This window comes from Saimiri boliviensis, chromosome 9 (genome assembly GCF_048565385.1).
Source record: "Saimiri boliviensis isolate mSaiBol1 chromosome 9, mSaiBol1.pri, whole genome shotgun sequence".
In the NCBI taxonomy this organism is placed as follows: domain Eukaryota; kingdom Metazoa; phylum Chordata; class Mammalia; order Primates; family Cebidae; genus Saimiri; species Saimiri boliviensis.
Window position 1 is genome coordinate 68,167,272 of NC_133457.1, and position 24,405 is coordinate 68,191,676.

General features: G+C 51.4%; 1 protein-coding gene across 6 annotated transcripts in view; it reads left to right on the forward strand.

Annotated features, from left to right (window-relative positions):
• Nucleotides 1-19,700: 19,700 nt before the first annotated feature.
• Nucleotides 19,701-24,405, forward strand: part of TNK2 (tyrosine kinase non receptor 2) — a 43,757-nt gene continuing 39,052 nt past the window's right edge. For 5 of the 6 annotated variants that reach the window (XM_039461964.2, XM_039461969.2, XM_039461966.2 and 2 more), the window contains exon 1: nt 19,701-19,785. The gene's annotated coding sequence lies outside the window, so the exon portion shown is untranslated. Of the gene's footprint in view, nt 19,786-19,811; nt 20,339-24,405 lie in introns of those variants that run through there. The other variant, XM_074406123.1, reaches the window with a different exon arrangement.

Consider the following 24,405-nt stretch of genomic DNA (forward strand, 5'->3'; position numbering starts at 1 on the left):
GCAAAGACACGGAATTGATAGCACCTGTTAAGGTGTCAGGATTTCCCAGATTGATCTATAGAGTTAGCACGACTCCCACCAAAATTCAAGCAGGCTTTTTTTACATAAATTGACAACAGGAAACTAAAAATTATATGGAAATATGGAGGACCTAGAGAAGTTTGGTTTTTTTTGTTTGTTTGTTTGTTTGTTTTGAGACGGAGTCTTGCTCTGTTGCCAGGCTGGAGTGCAGTGGCGTGATCTCAGCTCACTGCAGCCTCCGCCCCCTGGATTCAAGGGATCCTCCCACCTCTGCCTCCCCAGTAGCTAGGATTACAGGTGCCTGCCACCATGCCTGGCTAGGTTTGTATTTTTAGTAGAGATGGGGTTTTGTCAGATTCGCCAGGCTGGTCTTGAACTCCTGACCTCAGGTGATCCACCCACCTCAGCCTTCCAAAGTGCTGGAATTACAGTTATGAGCCGCGGTGCCCAGTCACAATTTTTGGTTTCATTTTTAATTTTTTGTTTATTTATTTATGAGGTGGAGTCTTGCTCTTTTGCCTCTGGAGTTTGAGGCAGGAGAATTGCTTGAGCCTGGAGGCCAGTCCACAGTAGACACCAAACCTGCTGTCGCCTCGATCCTACCAGCCTCCAGAACACCAGAAATACGTGTCTGCTGCTTAAGCCACCTAGCGACTAAGACAATCATATGCCAGTTCATGAATGACATGTATTTTTGCCAATCCATAAATGTGGTATGTGAATTGAAATCTTTAATTTCTCTCGGCAACATTTTGTAGTTTTCGGCATTGAAATTTTTAACGTCTTTTGGTACATTTTTTCCTAAGTACTCCACGTTCTTTAGCACTGTTGTAAATGAATTTCTAAAAATTATTTGATGCCATGACATAAGAATATAAATGATTTATTTTTATTTTCTGTAGAGATGGGGTTTGCCATATTTTTCAGGCTGATCTTGAACTTGTGAGCTCAGGCAGTCAGCCGCCTCTGTCTCCCAAAGTTCTGGGATTACAGGTGTGAGCCACCACTCCCAATCAAAAATGCAAATGCTTTTAATACAGCAATCTTGTATCCCGTGACCTTGACAAATTCACTGATTCCTTCTAGAAGGTTTTTTGTAAATTTCTTGGGATATTATACAGAAGCAATCATAAACTTTGCAAATAAAGACAATCGTACTTCTTTCTTTCTTTTTTTTGGTTAATTTTACTTGAAGTTCTGGGCTACACGTGCAGACCGTGCAGGTTTGTACACAGGTGGCCATGTGCCGTGGTGGTTTGCTGCACGTATCAACCCGTCATCTAGGTTTTAAACCCCGCATGCATTAGGCATTTGTCCTAATACTCTCCCTCCCCTGGGCCCCCACCCCCAGACAGGCCCCGGTGTGTGATGCTCCCCTCCCTGTGTCCCTGTGTTCTCATTGTTCAACTCCCACTTATGAGTGAGAACATTCAGTATTTGGTGTTCTGTTCTTGTGTTAGTCTGCTGAGAATGATGGCTTCCAGCTTCATCCATGTCCCTGCAAAGGACATGAACTCATTCTTTTTTATGGCTGCATTTATTTATTTATTTATTGAGATAGAGTGTCCCTCTGTTGGCCAGGCTGTCCCTTCAAAGGACATGAACTCATCTTTTTTACGGCTGCTTTTTTTTTTTTTGAGACAGAGACTCCCTCTGTTGCCAGGCTGAAGTGCAGTGGCATGATCTCGGCTCACTGCGACCTGTGCCTCCTGGGTTCAAGTGATTCCCCTGCCTCAGCCTCCCGAGTAGCTGGGATTTCAGGTGTCTGCCACCATGCCTGGCTAATTTTTGCATTTTTAGTGACACAGGGTTTCACCGTGTTGGCCAGGCTGCCCTCAAACGCCTTAACTCAGGCGGTCCACCGCACTTGGCCTCCCAAAGTGCTGGGATTATAGGCGTGAGCCACTGCATCTGGCCCGGTTATGCCTATTTCTGATCATTCTGACTTTTGTTCTTGTTCTAGTCTGACTCATTGGCTAGGGTTTTCCATACAATGTTGAAAACATGGTGAGAGGGAAGTGGAGCAAGATGCTCAAGTACAACCCTCTAGCAACATCCCCCACCCCACCCCTGCCCAGGACCCCAAAACTGTAACTATCAAGATGAGAGAGCACTCTCATAAGAACCAAAAATCAGATGAGCAATTACCGTATCTGGCTTTTTTGGTTTTATTGTTGTTGTTTGAGATGGAGTCTAGCTCTGTTGCCCCGGCTGGAGTGCAGTGGTGCAATCTCAGCTCACTGCAACCTCTGCCTCCTGGGTTCAAGTGATTCTCCTGCCTCAGCCTCCCGAGTAGCTGGGATTACAGGCATGTGCCACCATGCCTGGCTAATTTTGTATTTTCACTAGAGACGGAATTTCTCCATGTTGGTCAGGCTAGTCTCGAACTCCCGACCCCAGGTGATCCACTCACCTCGGCCGCCCAAAGTGCTGGGATTACAGGCGTGAGCCACCGAGCCTGGCTAGTTTTCTTACTTGTAGAGACAGAGGTCTCACTATGTTTCCCAGGCTGGCTGGTCTCAAACTTCTAGGCTCAAGCAATCCTCCCACCCTGGCCTCCCAAAGTGTTAGATTATAGGAATGAACTACTACACCCAGCCAGTTTCTTCATTTGGGAAATAATTTAGGCTTCCTAGAAATAGCTCCTATAGGCCAGGCATGGTGGCTCACGCCTGTAGTCCCAGCACTTTAGGAGGCCGAGGTGGGCAGATCACTTGAGGCTGGCAGTTGGAGACCAACATGGCCAACATGGTGAAACCTCGTTTCCACACACAAAAAAATACAAAAATTAGCTGGGCGTGGGGGCACACCTGCACTCTCAGTTACTCAGGAGGCTGAGATCGAATTGTCACTTGAACCTGAGGAGGCTGTGGTGAGCCAAGATCGCACCACTGCACTCCTGGCTGGACTCCATCTCCAAAATACAAAAAAATAAAGAACAGCTACTATATCTGACTTCATAACTCCTGGATTTCCAGCCAGCACAGTACTTAACACACAGAAGTAAGTCAGTATGTGCTGAATGAGAAGTAGCTACTTCAAAAAATTGTTTCAAGGACAAATTAAAATAATGCAGGTAAAAAACACTATATAATGCCTGGTGTATATGTATCATTTTCAAATTATAACTATTGTTTCTTACTTGCTAGTCCTCCAATGCCTAGGATTCTCCTGTTTCTTGGGTTTTGCTTCTGCAGCTTCCTACATCAGGAAGGAAGAACATTGACAGGATTTTTCTTTCTTTTTTTCGAGATGGAGTATCACTCTTGTTGCCAAGGCTGGAGTGCAGTGGCGTGATCTTGGCTCACCACAACCTCCGCCTCTCAGGTTCAAGTGATTCTCCTGCCTCAGCCTCCCGAGTGGCTGGGATTACAGGCGAGCACCACCATGCCCAGCTAATTTTTGTATTTTAGCAGAGATGGGATTTGACTATGTTGGCCAGGCTGGTCCCAAACTCCTGACCCTAGGTGATCTGCCTGCCTCTGCCTCCCGCAGTGCTGACATGACAGATGTGAGCCACCGCACCTGGCGAAAATCGACAGTGATTAATCGTTTTATGCTACGGCCGCTACTTACCTTGCTGCATTAAAAAAAATTAAAGTATATTTTACATGCAACCAAATGAACAGTTTTTTTTTTTTAAGTTTCGGGATACATGTGCAGAACGTGCCGGTGTGTTACACAGATAAACTACGTGAATGTGTGCCATGGCGGTGCTGCACCTGTCAATCCGCGTCCTAGGTGTTCAGCCCTGCGTGCATTAGCTGTTCGTCCTGATGCTCTCCCTCCCCTCGCCCCTCCCCCTGCAACAGATCTGAAATGTACAACTTTATGAACTTTGAGAAATGTAAGAGTAACTATCACTCAAGTCAACGTATTAGAACTTTATCACAGTACTGTCTTTCCTGCATTTTTCTGCTGGGCTCTTGAATGTCTTGAGGCAAGTTGTGCTCCTCTGTGACAGAAATGACCCTCTGTTATGTGTGGCAAATGCTTCTGGGTGTGGATGAAGCATTTTACACATACCCTGTAGAGAGAAGGCCTTGTTAAGTGTCTGGTACATGATTAACATGTAGAATGCTTCCAGGGTAAGGTGGGAGGCTGGAAGGTTAGCTCCCTTCCCAACCCGCGAAATTGGCCAGATGAGGAGGTGGGTGTTGACCAGCAGAGGATCAGCAGGGAACCAGTCACACACGCGGTCCAACCTAACGCTGGAAGCTTTCCAGAGTGTCCTTCAAAATTCTGGAGATGAACGCAGTGTAGCAAAGAGATTGTGCCCTCACCCCCATGAAAGGCAAAAAGATGGTTGGGCATGGTGGCTCACTCCTGTAATCCTAGCACTTTGGGAGGCCAAGGCCAGCAGATCACAAAGTCAGGAGTTCAAGACCAGTCTGGCCAGCATGGTGAAACCCCGTCTCTACTAAAAATACAAAAATTAGCCAGGCCTGGTGACGGGCACCTGTAATTGCAGCTACTCGGAAGACTGAGGCAGAGAATCACTTGAACCCAGGAGGTGGAGGTGTGCAGTGAGCTGAGATCTCACCATTGCACTCCAGCCTGGATGATAACAGCAAGACTCCATCTCAAGTAAGAACCATAATAAATCTAATAAATGTAGGTAAGAATCTCCCACAGACTCATAAACGCTGATGGTGAGAGTGAAAACTGATATACTCATTTTGGAAAAAGAGTTTGGCATTGCAAAAGGTATCTGAAAAGGCCCATGATGCCTGGGAGATATGTCAGCTCCAGTTAAACTGGAGGAGAGATTTGTCCATGTTCTCATAAGGAGACGCGTACACAAGATGCTCATCACAGAATTGTTTGTAACAGCAAAAATTTGGAAACAATGAAACTGTCCATGAATGAGGATTGAGAAAACTGTGTGTTCCTGCAATGGAGTGTATGTGGAGGTTAAAGCGAACTCTCTCTGTGTTTCAGAGAGGATGGATCTCAGTATGCCAAATTAAAAGTTAATTTGCATAACAGAACCCTTAAAAAGAGTATCATATACTTATAATCATAAGTAACTGGTTTTTAAATGAGAAGGACTCAGTGTGCAGGCAGAAAGTAGCATGGTTTTTTATTTTTTGAGACAAGGTCTCACTCTGTTGCCCAGGCTGGAGTGCAGTGGCACAATCTCGGCTCACTGCAACCTCCCCCTCCCAGACTCAAGCGACTCTCCTGCCTCAGCCTCCTGAGTAGATGGGATTTCAGGCATGTACCACCTCACCCAGCTATTTTTGGTAGAGATGAGGTTTCATCATGTTGGCCAGACTGGTCTCAAACTCCTGAGCTCAAGTGATCCACCTGCCTCGGCCTCTCAAAGTGCTGGGATTACAGGGCAGGCCTGAGCCACTGTGCCCAGCCAGCATTATTTTTGTTCACACCAGCGTTCTTTATTTTCTATGATAAATTTCCCTCTTTGGCCTTCATGTATCTTGGATAGGTCCTGTAGCTTTTCCTGGAACTCATAGTTATCAATAAAAAACTGGTTTTATGCCGGGCACAGTGGCTCAAGCCTGTAATCCCAGCACTTTGGGAGGCCGAGGCAGGTAGATCACAAGGTTGAGAGATCAAGACCATCCTGGTCAACATGGTGAAACCCCGTCTCTACTAAAAATACAAAAAATTAGCTAGGCATGGTGGCGCGCGCCTGTAATCCCAGCTACTCAGGAGGCTGAGGCAGGAGAATTGCCTGAACCCAGGAAGCGGAGGTTGCAGTGAGCCGAGATCGCGCCATTGCACTCCAGCCTGGGTAACAAGAGCGAAACTCCGTCTCAAAAACAAAAAAAACAAAAAAAACAAAACTGGTCTTATTGTGTAGGTTTTAAAGTTCAGTGCAACAGCAAGGTGTCATTGGTCTTTCCAAACTTTTTTTTTAAAAGCCTTTGATTGTTTTTTAAATACCAGTTGCTCGAGGGTCTGGGAAATGTAAGGGCTAGAGCAGGCTGCACTGTTTTCTTCCTCTGAACTTTATTTTTTTTTTCCTTTATCCTTTAATAAGCCTGCATGAACTTTATTATTTATTTATTTAAGACGGTGTGGGGGGGTAGGTGGGGGAGTGGAGGGAAGGGAGAGGCCAATGAACTTTATTTTTAAACTTTTTTTCTTCCTCCCTCCTTTTCTTCCTTCTTCTTCTTCTTCTTTTTTTTTTTTTTTTTTTTTTTTTGAGACGGAGTTTCGCTCTTCTTGTTACCCAGGCTGGAGTGCAACGGCACAATCTCGGCTCACCGCAACCTCCGCCTCCTGGGTTCAGGCAATTCTCCTGCCTCAGCCTCCTGAGTAGCTGGGATTACAGGCACGTGCCACCATGCCCAGCTAATTTTTTGTATTTTTAGTAAAGACGGGGTTTCACCATGTTGACCAGGATGGTCTCGATTTCTTGACCTTGTGATCCACCCGCCTCGGCCTCCCAAAGTACTGGGATTACAGGCTTGAGCCACTACGCCCGGCGGAATTGGGAATAATCTGAATGGAAATTATGTTGATGGGCTTTGGTAGTTCATTTGGATAGACTGGGATGAGAAGCTCTTGGGACTTGACAGAGTATTCCAGTATTAAACAGAATTAAGCCATATTACTCCATTTGTAAAAAGCAGTCCTATGGTAGGTATATGGAGGTTGGGAATAGTGCATGGGAAGGTGTCAGCTTTCTTGAGACAAGGGCTTGTTTTGTTTCTCAGGCTGGAGTGCAGTGGCATGATTACAAGCTTATTGCAGCTTCAACCTGGGCTCAGGCAATCCTGCCTCAGCTTCTGAATAGCTGGGACCACAGGCACGTGTGCTGCCACACCCAGTTAACTTTTTAGTTATTTGTAGAGCTGGGCCTCACTATGTTTCCCAGGTTGTAGATTTTTTTTTTTTGAGACGGAGTTTCGCTCTTGTTACCCAGGCTGGAGTGCAATGGCACAATCTCGGCTCACCGCAACCTCCGCCTCCTGGGTTCAGGCAATTCTCCTGCCTCAGCCTCCTGAGTAGCTGAGATTACAGGCACGCGCCACCATGCCCAGCTAATTTTTTGTATTTTTAGTAGAGACGGGGTTTCACCATGTTGACCAGGATGGTCTCGATCTCTTGACCTTGTGATCCACCCGCCTCGGCCTCCCAAAGTGCTGGGATTACAGGCTTGAGCCACCGCGCCCGGCCTGCCTTCTTATTCTTTCTTTTTTTTGAAGATGGGGTTTCACCATGTTGGTCAGGCTGGTCTTGGACTCCCGACCTCAGGTGATCCACCTACCTTGGCCTCCCAGAGTGCTGGGATTACAAGTGTGAGCCACAATATCTACTCACTGCAGCCTCCACCTCCCGGTTCAAGCAATTCTCCTGCCTCGGCCTCCTAGGACCACAGGCGCCCGCCACCATGCCGGGCTAATTTTTGTGTTTTTAGTAGACACATGGTTTCACCATGTTCGTCAGGCTGGTCTCAAACTCCTGACCTCAGGGATTACAGGCATGGCCACCGTGCGTGGCTCAAATTTTTTGTTTCTTTCTTTTTTAACAAAATGTCCTTGGTTTGTTATTTCCGCATCTGACTCTGACTCCTGTGCTCACTTCGCTGCCTCTGCTGCCTCTGCTGCTTCCGAGATGTGGGAGAGGGGAGGAAAGGGGCCCAAAAGTCTTGCTGAACCAGCGCGGTTGTCCCCCGGCTGTGCGGGTTCTCTAGGGGTGCAGCTGATGGCCCAGGGCCAGTGTCCTGTTCAGGAGGCCCTTTGCAGCCTTCCGAGAGCCTCCCTGAAGGAGATCTCTGCCCACGGGCCCCGTGCCGTCCGTGCCTCTCCTGAGTCCTGGGATCTGTCAGCCCTCCTGCTTCTGGGCCTCCAGGACCGTCTGACTCCCTTTGCTCCGGTCCGCGCCTGCCTCCCTGTGGCCGGGGCCTTGCTCTGCCGTTCCGCTTCACGTCTGATCTGTGTGCTGTCCCAAATCCAGGGAACACGGGTGAAATTAGAAAACTGTGTCTTTCTGCCGATATCCTACCCACCTAACATCTTTCTACCTGGATCTATGTACAGAGAGCTATCCAGAATGATGTTTGCTTAATGGTCACGTCAGTTACTTCAAGCTAAAAAGATGTTTTTCTGATTAATTTTGCTTTTTACCAATACAATACTTGTGCATAGTTTTAAAAACTCAAATAGTACTTCAAGGTTTATAATAAAGAACAGCTCTGACTCTCCCCAGTCCTCAGAGCCAGGGTTTTCAATTCTTTTAGCAGTTTCTTTTGGTAGTTGCCTCTTTATTTCTAAATAACAGACTTAAAATGTTTCCAGTTTGAAATATTATCTGTTGACTTTCTGCAACGTTCTGCTACAGAAAATGTGGCTTTAGCATTTTTTTTTTTTTAGATGGAGTTACACTCTTGTTGCCCAGGCTGGAGTGCACTGGTGTGATCTCAGCTCACTGCAACCTCTGCCTCTGGTTTCAAGCGACTCTCCTGCCTCAGCCTCCTGAGTAGCTGGGATTACAGGCACGCGCCACCACGCCCAGCTAATTTTTTTGTATTTTTAGTAGAGACGGGGTTTCACCATGTTGACCAGGATGGTCTCGATCTCTTGACCTCGTGATCCACCCGCCTCGGCCTCCCAAAGTGCTGGGATTATAGGCGTGAGCCACCACGCCTGGCTAATTTTTGTATTTTTGGTAGAGATGGGGTTTCACCATGTTGGCCAGGCTGGTCTGGAACTGCTGACCTCAAGTAATCCTCCTGCCTTGGCCTCCCCAAATGAGATTACAGACGTGGACCACTGCGCCTGGCCAGTCCTTTTTATCACCTGTAACCAGGCAAATCAAGACAGGGCCATATACCGTCCCCACGTGCGGATTCCCAGGATTCACTGCCATACTTTTCTGTCTTTTGGTTTTTTGCAGCTCAGCTTTGGCATGGCATTTACGCATGTATTAGAGGGGTTGGGAGTTGGGTAAGAGAAACAGCAGAGCAGGAGCCCTGGATGTGTATCTTGGTGGTGGAGGCTGTCATCCAAGTTCAGTCACTACCCTTGAACTGCTGAGTGTCCTCGGGTAACCGGCCATGTCTCTCAGAACCTGTTTCCTCGCTGCTGAGTGAGTGGTTGGACCCTGTGTTCTCTAAGACCCTTTTCAGCTCTAACATAAATTCCTTCTCCCGTTGAGAATATATACTCCCTCCTTCAAACTTCAAACCCGATTCAGTTCTACATTCTGCCCTTCACATTTATTTATTGATTGATTGATTTCGAGATGGAGTCTCGCTCTGTTACCCAGGCTGGAATGCAATGGCATGATCTCAGCTCACCACAACTTCTGCCTCCGGGGTTCAAGTGATTCTCCAGCCTCAGCCTCCTGAGTAGCTGGGACTACAGCTGCCCGCCACCACCCCAGCTAATTTTCATATTTTTAGTAGAGATGGGGTTTCACCATGTTGGCCAGGCTGGTCTCGAACTCCTGACCTCAGGTGATCCACCTGCCGCGGCCTCCCAAAGCGCTGGGATTACAGGTGTGTGCCACCGCGCTCGGCCTAAATGTATTATTTTATCATCGTTTCCTCCGCATCCCAGGAACACAGAGGTGCTGTTGGTGAGACCGCAGAAGCTGTACTTACCTCCTAGGTGCCCTGTGTTCCCCCGAGTGTTTTTTTTTTTGAGATGGAGTTTCGCTCTTGTTACCCAGGCTGGAGTGCAATGGCGCGATCTCGGCTCACCGCAACCTCCGCCTCCTGGGTTCAGGCAACTCTCCTGCCTCAGCCTCCTGAGTAGCTGGGATTACAGGCACGCGCCACCACACCCAGCTAATTTTTTGTATTTTTAGTAGAGACGGGGTTTCACCATGTTGACCGGGATGGTCTCAATCTCTTGACCTCGTGATCCACCCGCCTCAGCCTCCCAAAGTGCTGGGCTTACAGGCTTGAGCCACCGCGCCCGGCTCCCCGAGTGTTCTTCTGGGCCTAACCACCCAGTCACCTTCTTTGGGTCTGCTGACAGTGAGGTGTCTGGCACAACCACAGCAAATGTTCCGGGAACATGCCATTTTTCTAAGGACAAGCCCATCTCTGCAGAAGTCACAGACTGGCACCCTTGCTGAGGGTGACGGGTATCGCCACTTCACCTGCTTCCCTGATTTCTGACACACTGACTGCCTTGTCTTCTTGACATGGAATTTCCTTGAGTTTTAGCCCATGGACCTGTCTTCGCTGTGGCTTTGTGTGTGTTTTGGCTTATGGGCCCTTCTAGACCCAGTTTCTCACTCTGCTATCGTGATGAATTGTCCCCTAAGGGCTGCTGTGATTTGTAGAACACTCACACCTACAGGGAACTAGGGAGCAATGCTAAGTTCTTGAGTAAGGGAGTGACATGATGAAATTGATGTTTTAGGAAGATTAACAGGGAATTAACAGGGAGGTACAGGGGCTGAAGTGGGCAAGGTCATCTACACGATGTTTGCTGTAACACCATTTGAGGGTGTGAATATCACAGTGTTATCTTGGCTAATTCTTACAATCTCCCAGCGAGGGGATCACGTCTTATATGCAGAGGCTGGCTAAGGGAAGGATTTGATGCAGCTCACATGCAAGTCGATTCATGGTTAGGTGTCTGGCATCCCAAACATACTTGATTATTGTTTGAAAAATGAAGGTGGAGAAGCTAGGGCATGGACACAGGTTCATTCATTCTTTCTTTCTTTTCTTTCTTTCTTAGCTAGGACTTGGGCATAGGTTTGTTCATTCTTTCTTTTCTTTCCCTCTTTCTTTCTTTCTTTTTTAATGCAGTTATGTTCTTGTTGCCCAGGCTGGAGTACAGTGGTGTGATCTCAGCTCATCGCAACCTCTGCCTCCTGGGTTCAAGCGATTCTCCTGCCTCAGCCTCCTAAGTAGCTGGGATCACAGGTGACCGCCACCACGCCCAGCTAATTTTTTGTATTTTTGGTAAAGACAGGGTTTCACCATGTTGGCCAGGCTGGTCTGGAACTCCTGACCTTAGGTGATCTGCCTACCTCAGTCTCCCAAAATGCTGGGATTACAGGCGTGAGCCACTGCGCCTGGCTGACACAGGTTCTTTGTAAGTGGAATAAAGTGGTAGCTGAGAAGAAGTGAGTCGGGAGAGGACGCAGGAGGGTGTAGGCATATTAGGTGCTGAAGGATATGGGTAAAGGAGGCTGCCAAGAACCTGAGTCTGCTTTCTGGACCAATGAGAGAGCGAGGGGAGTAGGGAAGAACTGGAATTGAGATTTTGGGTTCTGTTGCTACCTCCTAAGGTGGACAAAAGACCGGTGTCAGTTCAACATCAGTGCTCAGGTGGGCAGCCAGATGCAGGAGCCCTGTACCTGCTGGCCTCATTTGCTCAGATGTGGGAGGGGAGTCGGGGAGTGGCAGTGGGTGGAAATGATCTTACCAAGCTAGAGAGGGTAGCCCAAAAAGTAGCAGGTGTGGGCTTCCTGGGAAGCGCACTATTGCAGCAGGAGGAGGAACAGTCAGTTAAAGACTGTGCAGTGTCCGCACTGCAAATGCGGAGATTAGAGCAAAGGAGAGGGCAGAAGAAAGGTGCAGAAGTGAAAAGCGCCTGACGTCGAAAGCCAGGCCTTGACTGCTGCACTTTCTACGCTCAGCACCATGGTTCAGGGGAAGCCAGATTTCAGGGAGTTAAAGGAGGAGCAAGTGAAGAATCAAAGGAGCCCGTTGTCCTTCATATGGTGAGTCTCGACTCCTCCACTAGAAGATCATTTATTTATTTATTTATTTTTGAGACAGGGTCTTGCTCTGTTTCCCAGGGCTAGACTGCAGTGGTGTGATGATACCGCACCACAGCCTCGAACTGCCGGCCTCAAGCAATCCTCCCACCTTCCAGAGTACTGCGATTATAGATGTGAACCACCATTCCTAGCCTCTTTTTTTTTGTTTTTTGTTTTATAGAGACGGGATTTTGTCAGGTTGGTCAGGCTGGTCTTGAACTCCTGACTTCAAGTGATCTGCCCACCTCAGCCTCCCAAAGTGCTGGATTACAGGTGTGAGCCACCATGCCCGGCCAGCCTCTTTTTGAAAAATTAATTTTTTGGCCGGGCGCGGTGGCTCAAGCCTGTAATCCCAGCACTTTGGGAGGTCGAGGCGGGTAGATCACGAGGTCAAGAGATCAAGACCATCCTGGTCAACATGGTGAAACCCCGTCTCTACTAAAAATACAAAAAATTAGCTGGGCATGGTGGCACGTGCCTGTAATCCCAGCTACTCAGGAGGCTGAGGCAGGAGAATTGCCTGAACCCAGGAGGCGGAGGTTGCAGTGAGCCGAGATCGTGCCATTGCACTCCAGCCTGGGTAACAAGAGCGAAACTCTGTCTCAAAAAAAAAAATTAATTTTTTTTTGGCCAGGCACAGTGGCTCATGCCTGCAATCCCAGCACTTTGAAAGGCCGAGTCAGGAGGATCACTTGAGCTTAGGAGTTCGAGATCAGCTTGGCCAACATAGTAAAACCCTGTCTCTACTGAAATACAAAAATGATCTGGGTATGGTGACAAGCACCTGTAATCCTAGCTGCTCGGGAGGCTGGGGCAGGAGAATCGCTCGAACTCAGGAGGCAGAGTTTGCAGTGAGCCGAGATCCCACCACTGCACTCCAGCCTGGGCGACAGAGCGAGACTCTGTCCAGGACCCCGTGATGCTCTATCACCCAGGCTGGAGTGCAGATCACCGCAGCCTTTAACTCCTACCTACGCTCAACTGATCCTGCTGCTTCTGCCCCACAGGTGCTGGGATTCCAGGCGTGAGCTACCACACCGCGCTATGAGGCCCCATCTGGTGTGAGTGTGCCTGACACCGCCGGAACACGGATGATCAGGGGTTCACTTGTTGGTCACCAACCACAAGTCTGGGTGTCCACCAGGGGCACCGGAGCCCAGACTCCCTGATGGGCCGTTCCAAGCAGCCCCTGATGACCTCAGGGTTCGTCATCTCTTGGCTCGTCTGGCCCTTGCTCCAGGTGGGCAGAGGGGGCCGGTGTGTGGGAGCAGCTGGCAGTGCCTCCTCCCGATGGCCTGGCAAGGTTCTGAAGCCCGACTTGCTCGGGGGCATGTGAGCACAGCCCCCTTGGCAGCGCCAGCACCTGTGACTTGGGCAATAGGGTAAAAGCACATTCTGTTCCCGGGCCTGGGAGCGTGTGGCCGGGGCCAGAGACACGAACCCCGCCTACGAATTCCTTCAGAACCCCCTCCTTCCCCTTCGCTAAGAGGCAAATGAGCTCTTCCAGACTCCGAAACGGTGTGTTCTGTCAATCAGGTGGTCCTGGTCCCCACGTTCTAGGCACTGGGGATGCGCTTGGGAGCAAGGTCTGGCTCCTCCTCCCCGCCCCCCCGGAGTCTGCATTCCAGCCAGGCACCTCCACTTAGCAGGTTGGACTCAGCCAGGGAGCATTTAAAAACCAAGATGGTGGCTCCCGCCTGTAATCCCAGCACTTTGGAAGGCTGAGGCGGGGGGATCACCTGAGGTCAGGAGTTCAAGACCGGCCTGGCCGACATGGTGAAACCCATCTCTATTCAAAATACAAAACTTAGCCGGGTGTGGTGGCGCACGCCTGCCATCCCAGCTGCTTGGGAGGCTGAGGCAGGAGGAGCGCTTGAACCTGGGAACTGGAGGTTGCAGTGAGTGAGCCGAGATTGCGCCACTGCACTCCAGCCTGGGCGACGGGGTCAGACTCTGTCTCAAACAAACAAACAAACAAAAGAAACTGCCAAGGCTGGCCGGGCAGCTCACGCCCATAATTCCAACACTTTGAGAAGGCGGAGGCAGGAGAATCGCTTGAGCCCAGAAGTTCGAGACCAGCCTGGACAACATCTTGAGACCCTATCTCTATACAAATAAAAATAATAAAAATAAACAAAAGCAAAACAATAAAACAAAGACGCCAAGCCTCATCCAAAGATTCCAGTTTCCCTGCTCTAGGGTGTGGGCTGGATGGCAGCACGGGTCCAGCTTCCGCGTGACGCCTGTGTGCGCTGCACTGAGACGTTCGGCGTCTAAGGCCTGGAGTCACGGTCGTGTCCCATGGAAGCCCGATGGAAATGCTGGGTCTCAGCACCCCCTCCCCGCTCTGAATCAGAATGTACAGTCACCAAGAGGCCCAGGTGATTCTGCCGCACGCCGAGGTTCCGGAAGCCCTGGGTGGGACCCCCGGCCTGAATCTTAACTCCTTTGACTTTCTCAGGCTGTAGCAGTGGCTCTCAGAATTTGTGACCGTGACCTGCAGACAGAAATGGACTTTAAGATGGAGAGAACTCACGTGCAGATACGATGACGACACCGAAACGCCACAGAAGCCGTGCCTGGACTGCCTGTGACGTGCTCCCGCTCATGGGCAGGTGTCTGTGCTGTGTTCTAGTTGCCTGTGTCTAGAACAAAAGCCCTGCTGTTGTGGAGTTTATATTCCGGGAGGAGGGCAAGGGGGTCAGAAAGTTAAAAATAAACCACGTATATAAAGGGCATGCTAAAGATATATAATAAAATCTCTTTAAAAATTACATTTCGAGGGTGGGGTTCTGGGGTGCTGTTTATTTTCTGTTTCTCGATGTGGGTGCTGGGTATATTGGCTGCATGAATGCAAGGGATTTGCACCTCTCCGGAGGTGTGCTGCACTCAACACAAAGTTCAAAAATTACATTCTGATATTTCCTTCTTTCCCTCCCTCCCTCCCTCCCTCCTTCCCTCCCTCCTTCCTTCCTTCCTTCCCTTTTTTCAGAGTCTTGCTCTGTCACCCAGGCTGGAGTGCAATGGCATAATCTCAGCTCCATGCAACCTCCATCTCCTGGCTTCAAGCGATCCTCCTGCCTCAGCCTCCCTAGTAGCTGGGGTTACAGGCACATGCTACCACACCTGGCTAATTTTGGTATTTTTAGTAGAGACGGGTTTCATCATGTTGGCCAGGCTGGTCTTGAACTCCTGACCTCAGGTGATACACCTGCCTCACCCCCACCGCCCCAGGTGCTGGGATCACAGCCATGTGGCACCACCCCCGACCAAACATTCTCACATTTTCTATTCTATTATTATCCTCTTTCATTAAAAAAAAAAAAAATCATTCAAATCCACCTTATTCAGTTTACCTCCCACTAAAAAGTTACAACAGTAGTTTTAAAAACTGCTCTATTTAAAAACAAGTCAGGTGTGGTGGCTCACACCTGTAATCTTAGCACTCTGGGAAGGTGAGACAGGTGGATCGTTTGAGGCCAGGAGTTTATTTTTATTTATTTTTTTCTTTTTCTTTCTTTCTTTCTTTTTTTTAAAATATATTTTGGCCACAATACCAGCTAGACAGGAGCAGTGGCCAGAAGAGGCCAGGAGTTTAAAACCAGCCTGGCCAACATGGTGAAACCCCGTCTCTACTTGAGATACAAACATTAGCCGGGTGTGGCAGCCGGCGCCCGTAATCCAAGCTACTTGGGAGGCAGAGGCAGGAGACTCGCTTGAACCTGGGAGGCAGAGGGTGCAGTGAGCCAAGATCGTGCCATTGAACTGCAGCCTGGGCAACAGCATGAAACTGTCTCAAAAAAATAAATGCATAAATAATAATCATAACTGAAAAAACAAAGTAGAAGGAGAACACCTTCATCCCGACCCCTCAGCCGCACCTCCCACTCTTGGCTCAGCAGTCGCCTAGGTGTGAGCCAGGCTGCGGGCTCCCCGAAGTGCCCTTCCTTGCCCTCTTGCTGACCCCACAGCAAAGTCTCCCTCTGGCAGCCTGGCCCACCTCCGCTCCCGGCGAGACCCAACAAGCCCTTCTCTCTGCCGAGTCACTGCTGTGGGCAGTGCCCCTCCAGTTCCAGATGCAGGAGGAGCTGGCTCAGGCACGTTAGTGAGGGGGTTGGGGCTATCCGTGGAGCCACCTCCCAGTCTCCTGAGACTTCTGTGTTTTGTCTGGGGCTCATTCCTCACGTCAGCTCCCTGGTGGCAGAGCAGTCTCCCTCGGTGTCTCTCTGGCCACAATGATCAGTGTCACAGACACATCCCAGCATAGCCCCAGCGCTCCACCCCATGGCGGGGACAGTCCAGGACGGGTGAGGAACAGTGTGGGATGGGGAAGGAAGCCCGAGACCTCGCTCTTTCCTTCAAGCCCAAAGCTCCAGATGACCCTACGTGAGAGGTGCATAGGGTGGACAGCTCTGGCTGTCTGAGGGAAACTAGGAAGATGGGGGCTGGGGAAAAGGGGGGCTGGGCTCCTCTGGGAGCAGGACCAACCAAGGTAGAGGTGCTTTGCCCCCAGCTGTGTTTGATCTGGAGCTTGATTTACTGGTGGGAAGTGTGCTCCAAATCAGCTCTTTGCATCCATTGACCAGTGAAATCTGGTTAGTCCTGGTGCTTTCTGAAGCAGGGCTCCTGGATTTGGCATTGCTTTCTTGTGCCTTGGAATTTTTTATTTTATTTTATTTTACTTTAGATGGAGTCTTGCTCAGCCGCTCAGGCTGGAGTGCAGTGGTGCGATCTCGGCTCACTGAAACCACTGTCTTCCAGGTTCAAGTGATTCTCCCATCTCAGCCTCCCGAGTAGCTGGGGTCGCAGGCATCCGCCATCATGCCCAGCTAATTTTTGTATTTCAGTAGAGATGGGGGTTTCACCATGTTGGCCAGGCTGGTCTTGAACTCCTGACCTCAGGTGATCCAGTGATCCACCCACTTCGGCCTCCCAAAGTGCTGGGATTACAGGCCTGAACCACTGCACGCAGCATGATTTTTTATTTTTGAGACAAGGTCTGGATCTGTTGCCCAGGCTGGAGAGCAGTGATGCGATCTTGGCTCACCACAACATCTGCCTCCCGGGCTCAAGCAATCCTCCTGCCTCAGCCTCCTGAGTAGCTGGGATTACAGGCATGTGCCACCATGCCCCACTAATTTTTGTGTTTTTTGTAGAGACAGGGTTTCACCATGCTGCCCAGGCTGCTCTTGAACTCGTGAGCTCAGGCGATTTGCCCGCCTCAGCCTCCTAAAGTGCTGGGATTACAGGTGTGAGCCACTGCACCTGGCCTGTGCCTTAGACTTTAGAGTTGGAAAACTGGATTTGAATCTTGGCTTCACTACTACTAGCTGTATGGCTCTGAACAAGTCACGTATACCACGGAGAACCTCAGTTCTGTCATGTGAGAAGTGGGGATGGTGCGTGTCTCCTCGGGCTGTTGTGGGGTTGGATGAGGTCAGGTGTTAAGTGCAGGGCCTTCTGCCGTCCGACTCTGTGAGCCTCCGCAATTGGCATGACAGAGGCAGTGTCAGAGGGCTGGGAGAACACCCCAGGTTCCTTCTCCCAAATCTGTTGTCCCCCTCACTTTGTGTCTCGAAGCCAGGCAACAGTGGGGTGGTCCTGGCCGAGGCCTCACGGCTCCGTGGGGAATGGCTGCCATTACTTACTTGCAGAGTTAGATGATTTAATAGAAAGTTGCCCTGCCCACCTCACAGACAAGGCACCGCCACCCAGATCCACCCAGACTGGGCCCCATGTAGGTTTCCAGAAGCCTCCGCTTTCTCACTGCCCTACTGCCCTCTGGCTACGGCCCTGGGCCCCATTGCTGGACAATGTGACTGCAGAAGAGCCAGCCCTACAAAGCTCCTCGAGGTCTGACCTTCCTTTTTGCTGAGAGTTGTTTTACTCTTACACCCACTTTCTACATGAGGGACAGTAACAAGGGCAGAGTGACCCTGAGCTCTTGGGTTCCAAGTGCTCGCTGCCCACCGCTGCCTCTGTGTGGGCTGGGCCCTGCGTCTTCAGGCTGGGCCCTGGTCAGGTCTGGGGCTGGGCCCCGAGTCTGGGTCTGGGGCTGTTTCTGCCCAAGTCCTCATCAGGAATCATCAGGTCTGAGACAAACCCTCCCTCCATCGGAAACCCTCCGCCGGCCCCAGGGAAAGAGAGGTGACAGTCCGGGTTTCTGGGCCTTTGGGTTGCCACGGAGAGATTAGACTAGAATCCTGCCCTCACTGGAGTGACCCCAGAAACCCTCCAATCCAACCACCTCGCTTCAGAGCCGAAGCGCCTGAGACCAGGTAGCAGTGACTTTACACTCCCACGGTGACCGGCGGCCGCTCAGAACCGGGCGCTCTGGTCTGCTGCGCCCCTGACTCGGTGGGACTTCTCAACTCCGGGCTTCACCTCTCCTCCCTCCGCACCGCAGGAAGGCGCAGGCTGGCCCCGGGCAGCGGGGTAAGGGGGCATCGGGGGTGAGGGGGCCATCGGGGGTGAGGGGGCATCGGGGTGAGGGGGCATCGGGGGTGAGGGGGCATCGGGGTGAGGGGGCATCGGGGGGTGAGGGGACATCGGGGGTGAGGGGGGCAGTAGGGAGTGAGGGGGCAGCGGGGGTGAGGGGGTATCGGGGTGAGGGGGCATCGGGGGTGAGGGGGGCATCGGGGGTGAGGGGGGCATCGGGGGTGAGGGGGCATCGGGGGTAAGGGGGGCAGTGGGGGGTGAGGGGACATCGGGGGGTGAGGGGGCATCGGGGTGAGGGGGCATCGGGGGTGAGGGGGCATCGGGGGTGAGGGGGCAGCGGGGGAGGGGGCCGCGGGGTGGGGCCCGGGAGGCTGGGGGCGGAGGGCGGGGAGGAGCGGCGCGGCGGGCCCTTTAAGAGGCGGGACGCCCCGCCCCCACGCTGGGCGGCGCAGGCGCAGACGGGCCCGGGCTCGGGCCGGAGAGCGGCGGGCGGGCGTTCCCCTGACGGGGCCGGCGCGGGCGGGGAGGCGGCGGGGAGGCGGCGGGGCGGGCCCGGGGCTCGGGGGCGGCGGGGCGGGCGGGGAGGCCGGGGGCGGCGGCGCGGGGCGCGGGGCGGGGGCGGCACCATCTGGAGGGGCGGGAGTGCGCGGCCTCTGGGGGGCGCGCGGGAGGAGCGTGGCGGGCTGAGCCCCGCGCTGCCCGAGCAGCGGCCGTCGCGCGTCGGGGTCCTGAGCTGGGGCCCTCAGCAGCTCCGCGGGCTGCGGCTCGGCGTGGAGGAGAGCGGCGGGGTGGGCGCGGCGCTGCAGGAGGAGGGCGGGGTGCGCGCGGCGCTGCAGGAGCGCGGCGGCCGCGGGCTCGAGCCCGGCCTGGGGGCGCCGTGGGGGCCGGACGGGGCGGACCGGGGGCGCCCGCCGCGGTGGCCGGGCTCGGCGCGCTGGCCCGTGGCGCAGGAGGAGGGGCTGGGGCCCCGCGGGCAGCACCAGGAGAGGGGCGGGGGCGGCCCCGCGGTGCAGGAGCGCGGCGAGGCCCGGGCCGGGGTGCAGGAGCGCGGGGAGGGGAGCCCGCGGAGGCGGCCGCGGCAGCCCGAGCCCGAGTCCGGGGAGGGGCCGGAGGGTTCGGGCGAGCAGGGGGAGCGGCCGTGGGAGGCCGTCGGGCGGGAGGCGGTGGTCCTGGGGGCGGCCCCGGCGCGCCGAGGCCGCGCGGAGCTGGTCGGGAGGGCCCGGCCCGTGGGGCCCTGGGGGCCTGCCGGGGAGGGGCGCCTGGGGGTGCAGGAGGCGAACTGGCTTCCCGGGGTGCAGGAGGGACAGGTGGTGCGGGCCGTCCAGGAAACCTGTCTGCGCGGGAAGGAGCCCCGGGAGGGAGCGGAGCCCCCCGAGGGGCACAGGCCACGGAGGCGCCGGCGGCGGAGGCGGTGGTAGCTGGCTGGCGCGGCCCCGCGGTCGCCCCGGAACGGAAGGGAGCGCGGGATGTAGGGGCGTCGGGGGTCGGGAGCGGGAGCGTGCGGGGAAGCGGGGCGCGCCGGGAAGCACTGCCTGAGGCCAGGCCGCGGCCCGCGGGAACGTCTGCTGCTGTCCCAGCCTGGGCATCGCCGGAGCTGTGTCTGCGGGGAGGCGGCGGAAGGCGCAGGTAAGGAAGTTCTCCTAGCTGTAACTGCTGTGCCTGGAGCGAGAGGGTGGACCCCACGCCGTCCTGGTTCTCTCCAGGCCTTCCAGCCCTGGAGGGAGGAAGCAGTGCAGTTTCCAGGTGTGAGGCAGGACCTCCTCCTCCCACCACCCCTTACCCTCTGCACTGTGTGTGGCGATTGCAGCGATAGACAGCGGGCGAGACGTCTGGGTGGCTGCCAGGTCTGTGCAGAGGGAAGAGGAGGGGTGGTCACCCCTCCACCTGCCCGCCGCTGGCATGAGGGGTGCCTCCATGCTGTATTCTGCATGCTGCAATCAACACAGGTTGCCTCGAGTCCTTAAAACACGTTCCACATAAGGGAAGAGGGCGGTGTGGGATTAACAAAACCTTATCTCATAACCCTGTTGATCACGTGAGCTGAGATGTGAGTGCGACAGCTCGTGGCTTGGGCCCGGCACGAGCCCGAACTGCTCCTCCGCGCGTCCTGTCACGGCTGATTTACCGTGATGGCCCAGAGCCAAGGGTGATTAGTGGGCAGAAGGATGCAGAGCAACTGGTGAGCCTTCCGGTCTCCGGGTGGGACTTCGCGACCCCAACGTGAAAGGGGCGGGAGAGGAGGGTGCCTTTGCACCTCAGGACTCCACCCTGGGGAGATTTGCAGATGGGCCGCTGTGGTATCACGGGCTCTGCACCATTAGGGCTGCTCCCAGCCCAGTCTAGAGGGAGGGCTTGTAGAGGTCAAGGGTGGTGGCTGTATTTGGCTTCTTGCTGACTTCCTGGTGGCCTGAGTGCCACACCTACTCATCCTGCGTTGCCCCCACAGGGGGGCTTAGTCTCCTAGGGCTGTTTGCCTCTTACCTGGCACTGTCAGGCTCTTGGGTGGGGATGGGTGCAGGGTTGCTGCCCACCCAGGGCCTTAGCTGGGACCCCTCTCTGCCCCAGCCTGAGGTGTGGCTCTGAGTCAGATGGTCCCAGGCCCCCGTCCCGAACCAGATTGGGTGCTCTCCTGTAGGGGCAGAGGGAGTGGTGCTGGAGGTAGCAGCTGCTGGAGGAGCCGGTTAGCCTGCTCCTCATACAAACTCAAACCCGTCTGTCAGCTTCATCCCGTGCCTGTCATGCTGCCACCCAAACACTCATGCACCGGAAGTTCAGCTGCTGAGCCTACGGCGCCTGGCGCTTCTGGAATGGCCAGAGTGGTTCTCGCTGCCTGGCTTCGGTGGAGAGAATTGTCTGTTTTAAACACATGCACATGAGCACAGATCTTCACCTCCTTATATCAGGTCGGCGTTTTTGAACTTGTGGTAGATGAATAGGAGAAAAAAGGCCTTGGCATCACACAGATTGCTTTTGATCTGGTCATATCGCTTACAAGCTGCGCAACTTCCTTGGGCAACATCATGTCTCTAGGTTTCAGTTTCTCGGTGTGTGCGGCGGGCCAGGGCTTCCCTGCAGTGTCCTGAGTGAAGAGAGCTCAGACTCTTTGGAACCTTTGCCCACCTCCGAGGAGCCCTGGCTAGCAGGTGTTGGGGAGGAATGGCCAGACCTTTTCCTGTGGCCTCTAAGCCCGAGATTAGCCTGCTGGCTTGCGCTTCCTCTAGAAGATGAAGTGTTTCTTTTTGTTTGTTTGAAATAAGAGCTTTATTGAGGTATAATGACACATGGTAAACTGAGCATATTTAAAATATACAATTTAATAAGATGTAGCCTATGTATATACCCATGAAACCACCCCCACCATCAAGATAGTGAACATCCCCCGTATTCCCCGGTCTCCAAAAGTTTCCTTGTGGAATCCCTCCACCCCACCCCTCCTCTGCCTCCCCTACCAGAGGTAACAGGCTGGTCTGCTTTGTCATTGTATTTGAGTTTGCAGCGTCTAATATAAATGGAATCAAATAGTATATGCTCTTATTTTGACCTGGCTTTTATTCAACGGAAGTGTTTTGGAGTTTGTCCACATGATTGCATGTATCACCAGTTCATTGCACACGTGTACTGAAGTCTGTTTATCCATTGACCTGTTGATGGGTTTTCAGTTTTTGGTAATCACAGAGAAAGCTGCTCTGAATGGTTTTTTAGTCTTTGTGTGGATGTATGCTTTTATATATCTTGGGTAAATCCCTAGGACTGGAATGGCTGGGTCATGTGTTAGGTATACAATTAACTTTTTTTTTTTTTTTTTAAAACCGAGTTTTGCTCTTGTTGCCCAGGCTGGAGTGCAATGGCGTAATCTCAGCTCACCATAACCTCTGCCTCCCAGGTTCAAGCGATTCTCTTGCCTCAGCCTCTTGAGTAGCTGGGATTACAGGCATGCGCCACCAAGCCTGGCTAATTTTGTATTTTTAGTAGAGACGGGGTTTTTCCATGTTGGTCAGGCTGGTCACAAACTCCCAGCCTCAGGTGCTCTGCCTGCCTTGGCCTCCCAAAGTGCTGAGATTACAGTCACCACGCTTGGCCTGCATTTATTTTTTAAGCAACTGCTAGACTGTTTTCTAAAGTGGTTGTGCGTTTTATATACTCACCTGCTGTGTATGGGAGTTCTGGTTTGTACACATCTTTGATATGTCCACCTCTTGATATGGTCAGTCTCTAAGTTTAGACATTCTCATGTCTGTAGTGGTATCTCATTATGATTTTAATTCGTATTTCCCTAATGACTCATGTTGTTGAGCATGTTCTCATGTGCTCATTTGCCATGTGTATATCTTTGGTGACGTGTCTGTTCAGATTGTTTACCCATTTTTAATTGTGTGGAGATCTTTTCATGTTGAGTTCTGAAGAGTTCTTGGTATATTATGGACATAAGCCTTTTATCAGGTATGTGATTTCAAATATTTTCTTCCAGTCTGTGGCTTGTATTTTATTCTCTTAACAATGTCTCCTAAAAAAATGCTCATGATCAATAATGCAAAATGGTGTGTTTTTGAAGAGAAGTTTTAAATTTTAGTTAATTAATTTACTAGTCTGTTACTTTGTGGATTACATTTTTGGTGTTATGTCCAAGAAGTCTTTGCCTAACCTGAAGTCACAACAGTTTTCCCGTTTTCTTGTAGAGGTTTTATAGTTTTGGGTTTTACATTTGGATCTACGATTCATTTGGGGTTAATTTTTGTATGTGGTGCAAGGTGTGAATCGATGTCCAGTTTTTTGCATGTAGAAGTCTAATTGATCTAGTAGCACCATTTGTTAAAAAGATGTGTCTTTCCAATGAATCGCCTTTGAATCTTTGTCAATAATCAATTGTTGGCTGGGCATGGTGGCTCACAGCTGTAATCCCAGCACTTTGGGAGGCTGAGGCAGGTGGATCACAAGGTCAGGAGTTCAAGACCAGCCTGGCCGACACAGTGAAACCCCATCTCTACTAAAAATACAAAAAATTAGCCAGGTGTGGTGGCAGGTGCCTGTGATCCTAGCTAGTGGGGAGGCTGGGGTAGGAGAATCTCTTGAATCCAGGAGGCGGAGGTTGCAGTGAGCCGGGATTGTGCCATTGCACTCCAGTCTGAGCTACAATGTGAGACTCTGTCTCAAAAAAAAGAAAAAAATCAATTGTTTGTGTGCATCTAATTCTGGATTGTTTTGTTCCATTGAGCTATTTGTCTGCTTTTATCCCAGTATCACACTATCTTGATTACTGTGGGTTTGTAAACTGTAGTAAGTCTTGAAATCAGGGTAAGATCTCAGACTTTGTTTTGCCTTTTCAAAATTGCTTCAGCTATTCTGGGTTCTTTGTATTTCCATACACATTTTAGAATTAGTTTGCCAATTTCTACAAAAAAGCCTGTGGGATTTTGATTGGGATTATGATGAATTTGGGGAGAATGGATATCTTAGCAATATTGAACCTTCTGACCCCTGAACAATGTATCTCTCTGTATTTAGGTTTCCTTTAATATCTGTCAGCAGTGTTTTGTAGTTTTTGGTACATCACTCTTTTTCTGTCTTCTGCTGAACATATCCTTAAATATTACCTATTTCTGTGCTGTTGTAAATGATACTGGTTTTTCTTTGTGGTAATGTTTTTTATTTTTAGAAACTTTTAATTGTAGTAAAATGTACATAATATAAAATTTGCCATTTTAACCATCTTAAAGTGGTGGTGAATACATTCATAATGTTGCACATCCATCACCAGCATATACCTCCAAAACTTTTTTCATCTTGTGAAACTGAAACTGTGCACCTATTAGCAGCTTCCTGTCCCTCCTCTCTCCGCCCCTGATCACTACCATTTCACCTTCTGTCTCTGGATTTAGCTATTCTAGGTGCCTCATAGAAGTAGAATTATACAGTATTTGTACTTTTTTGACTGGCTTATTTCACTTGGGATAATGTATTCAGGGTTCGTTTACATTGTAGCATATGTCAGCATTTTCTTCTTTTTAAAGGCGAAGTCATATTCCAGTGTATGAATATACCACATTTTGTTTATCCATTCACTTGGATTGCTTTCACCATTTTTTTTTTTTTTTTTTTTTTTTTTTCAGAAAGGGTCTCACTCTTGTCTCCCTGGCTGGAGAGCAATGGCATGATTATGGCTCACTGTATCCTTGACTTCCTGGGCTCAGGTGATCCTCTCATCTCAGCCTCCTGGGTAGCTGGGGCTACAGGTGTCCACTACCACGC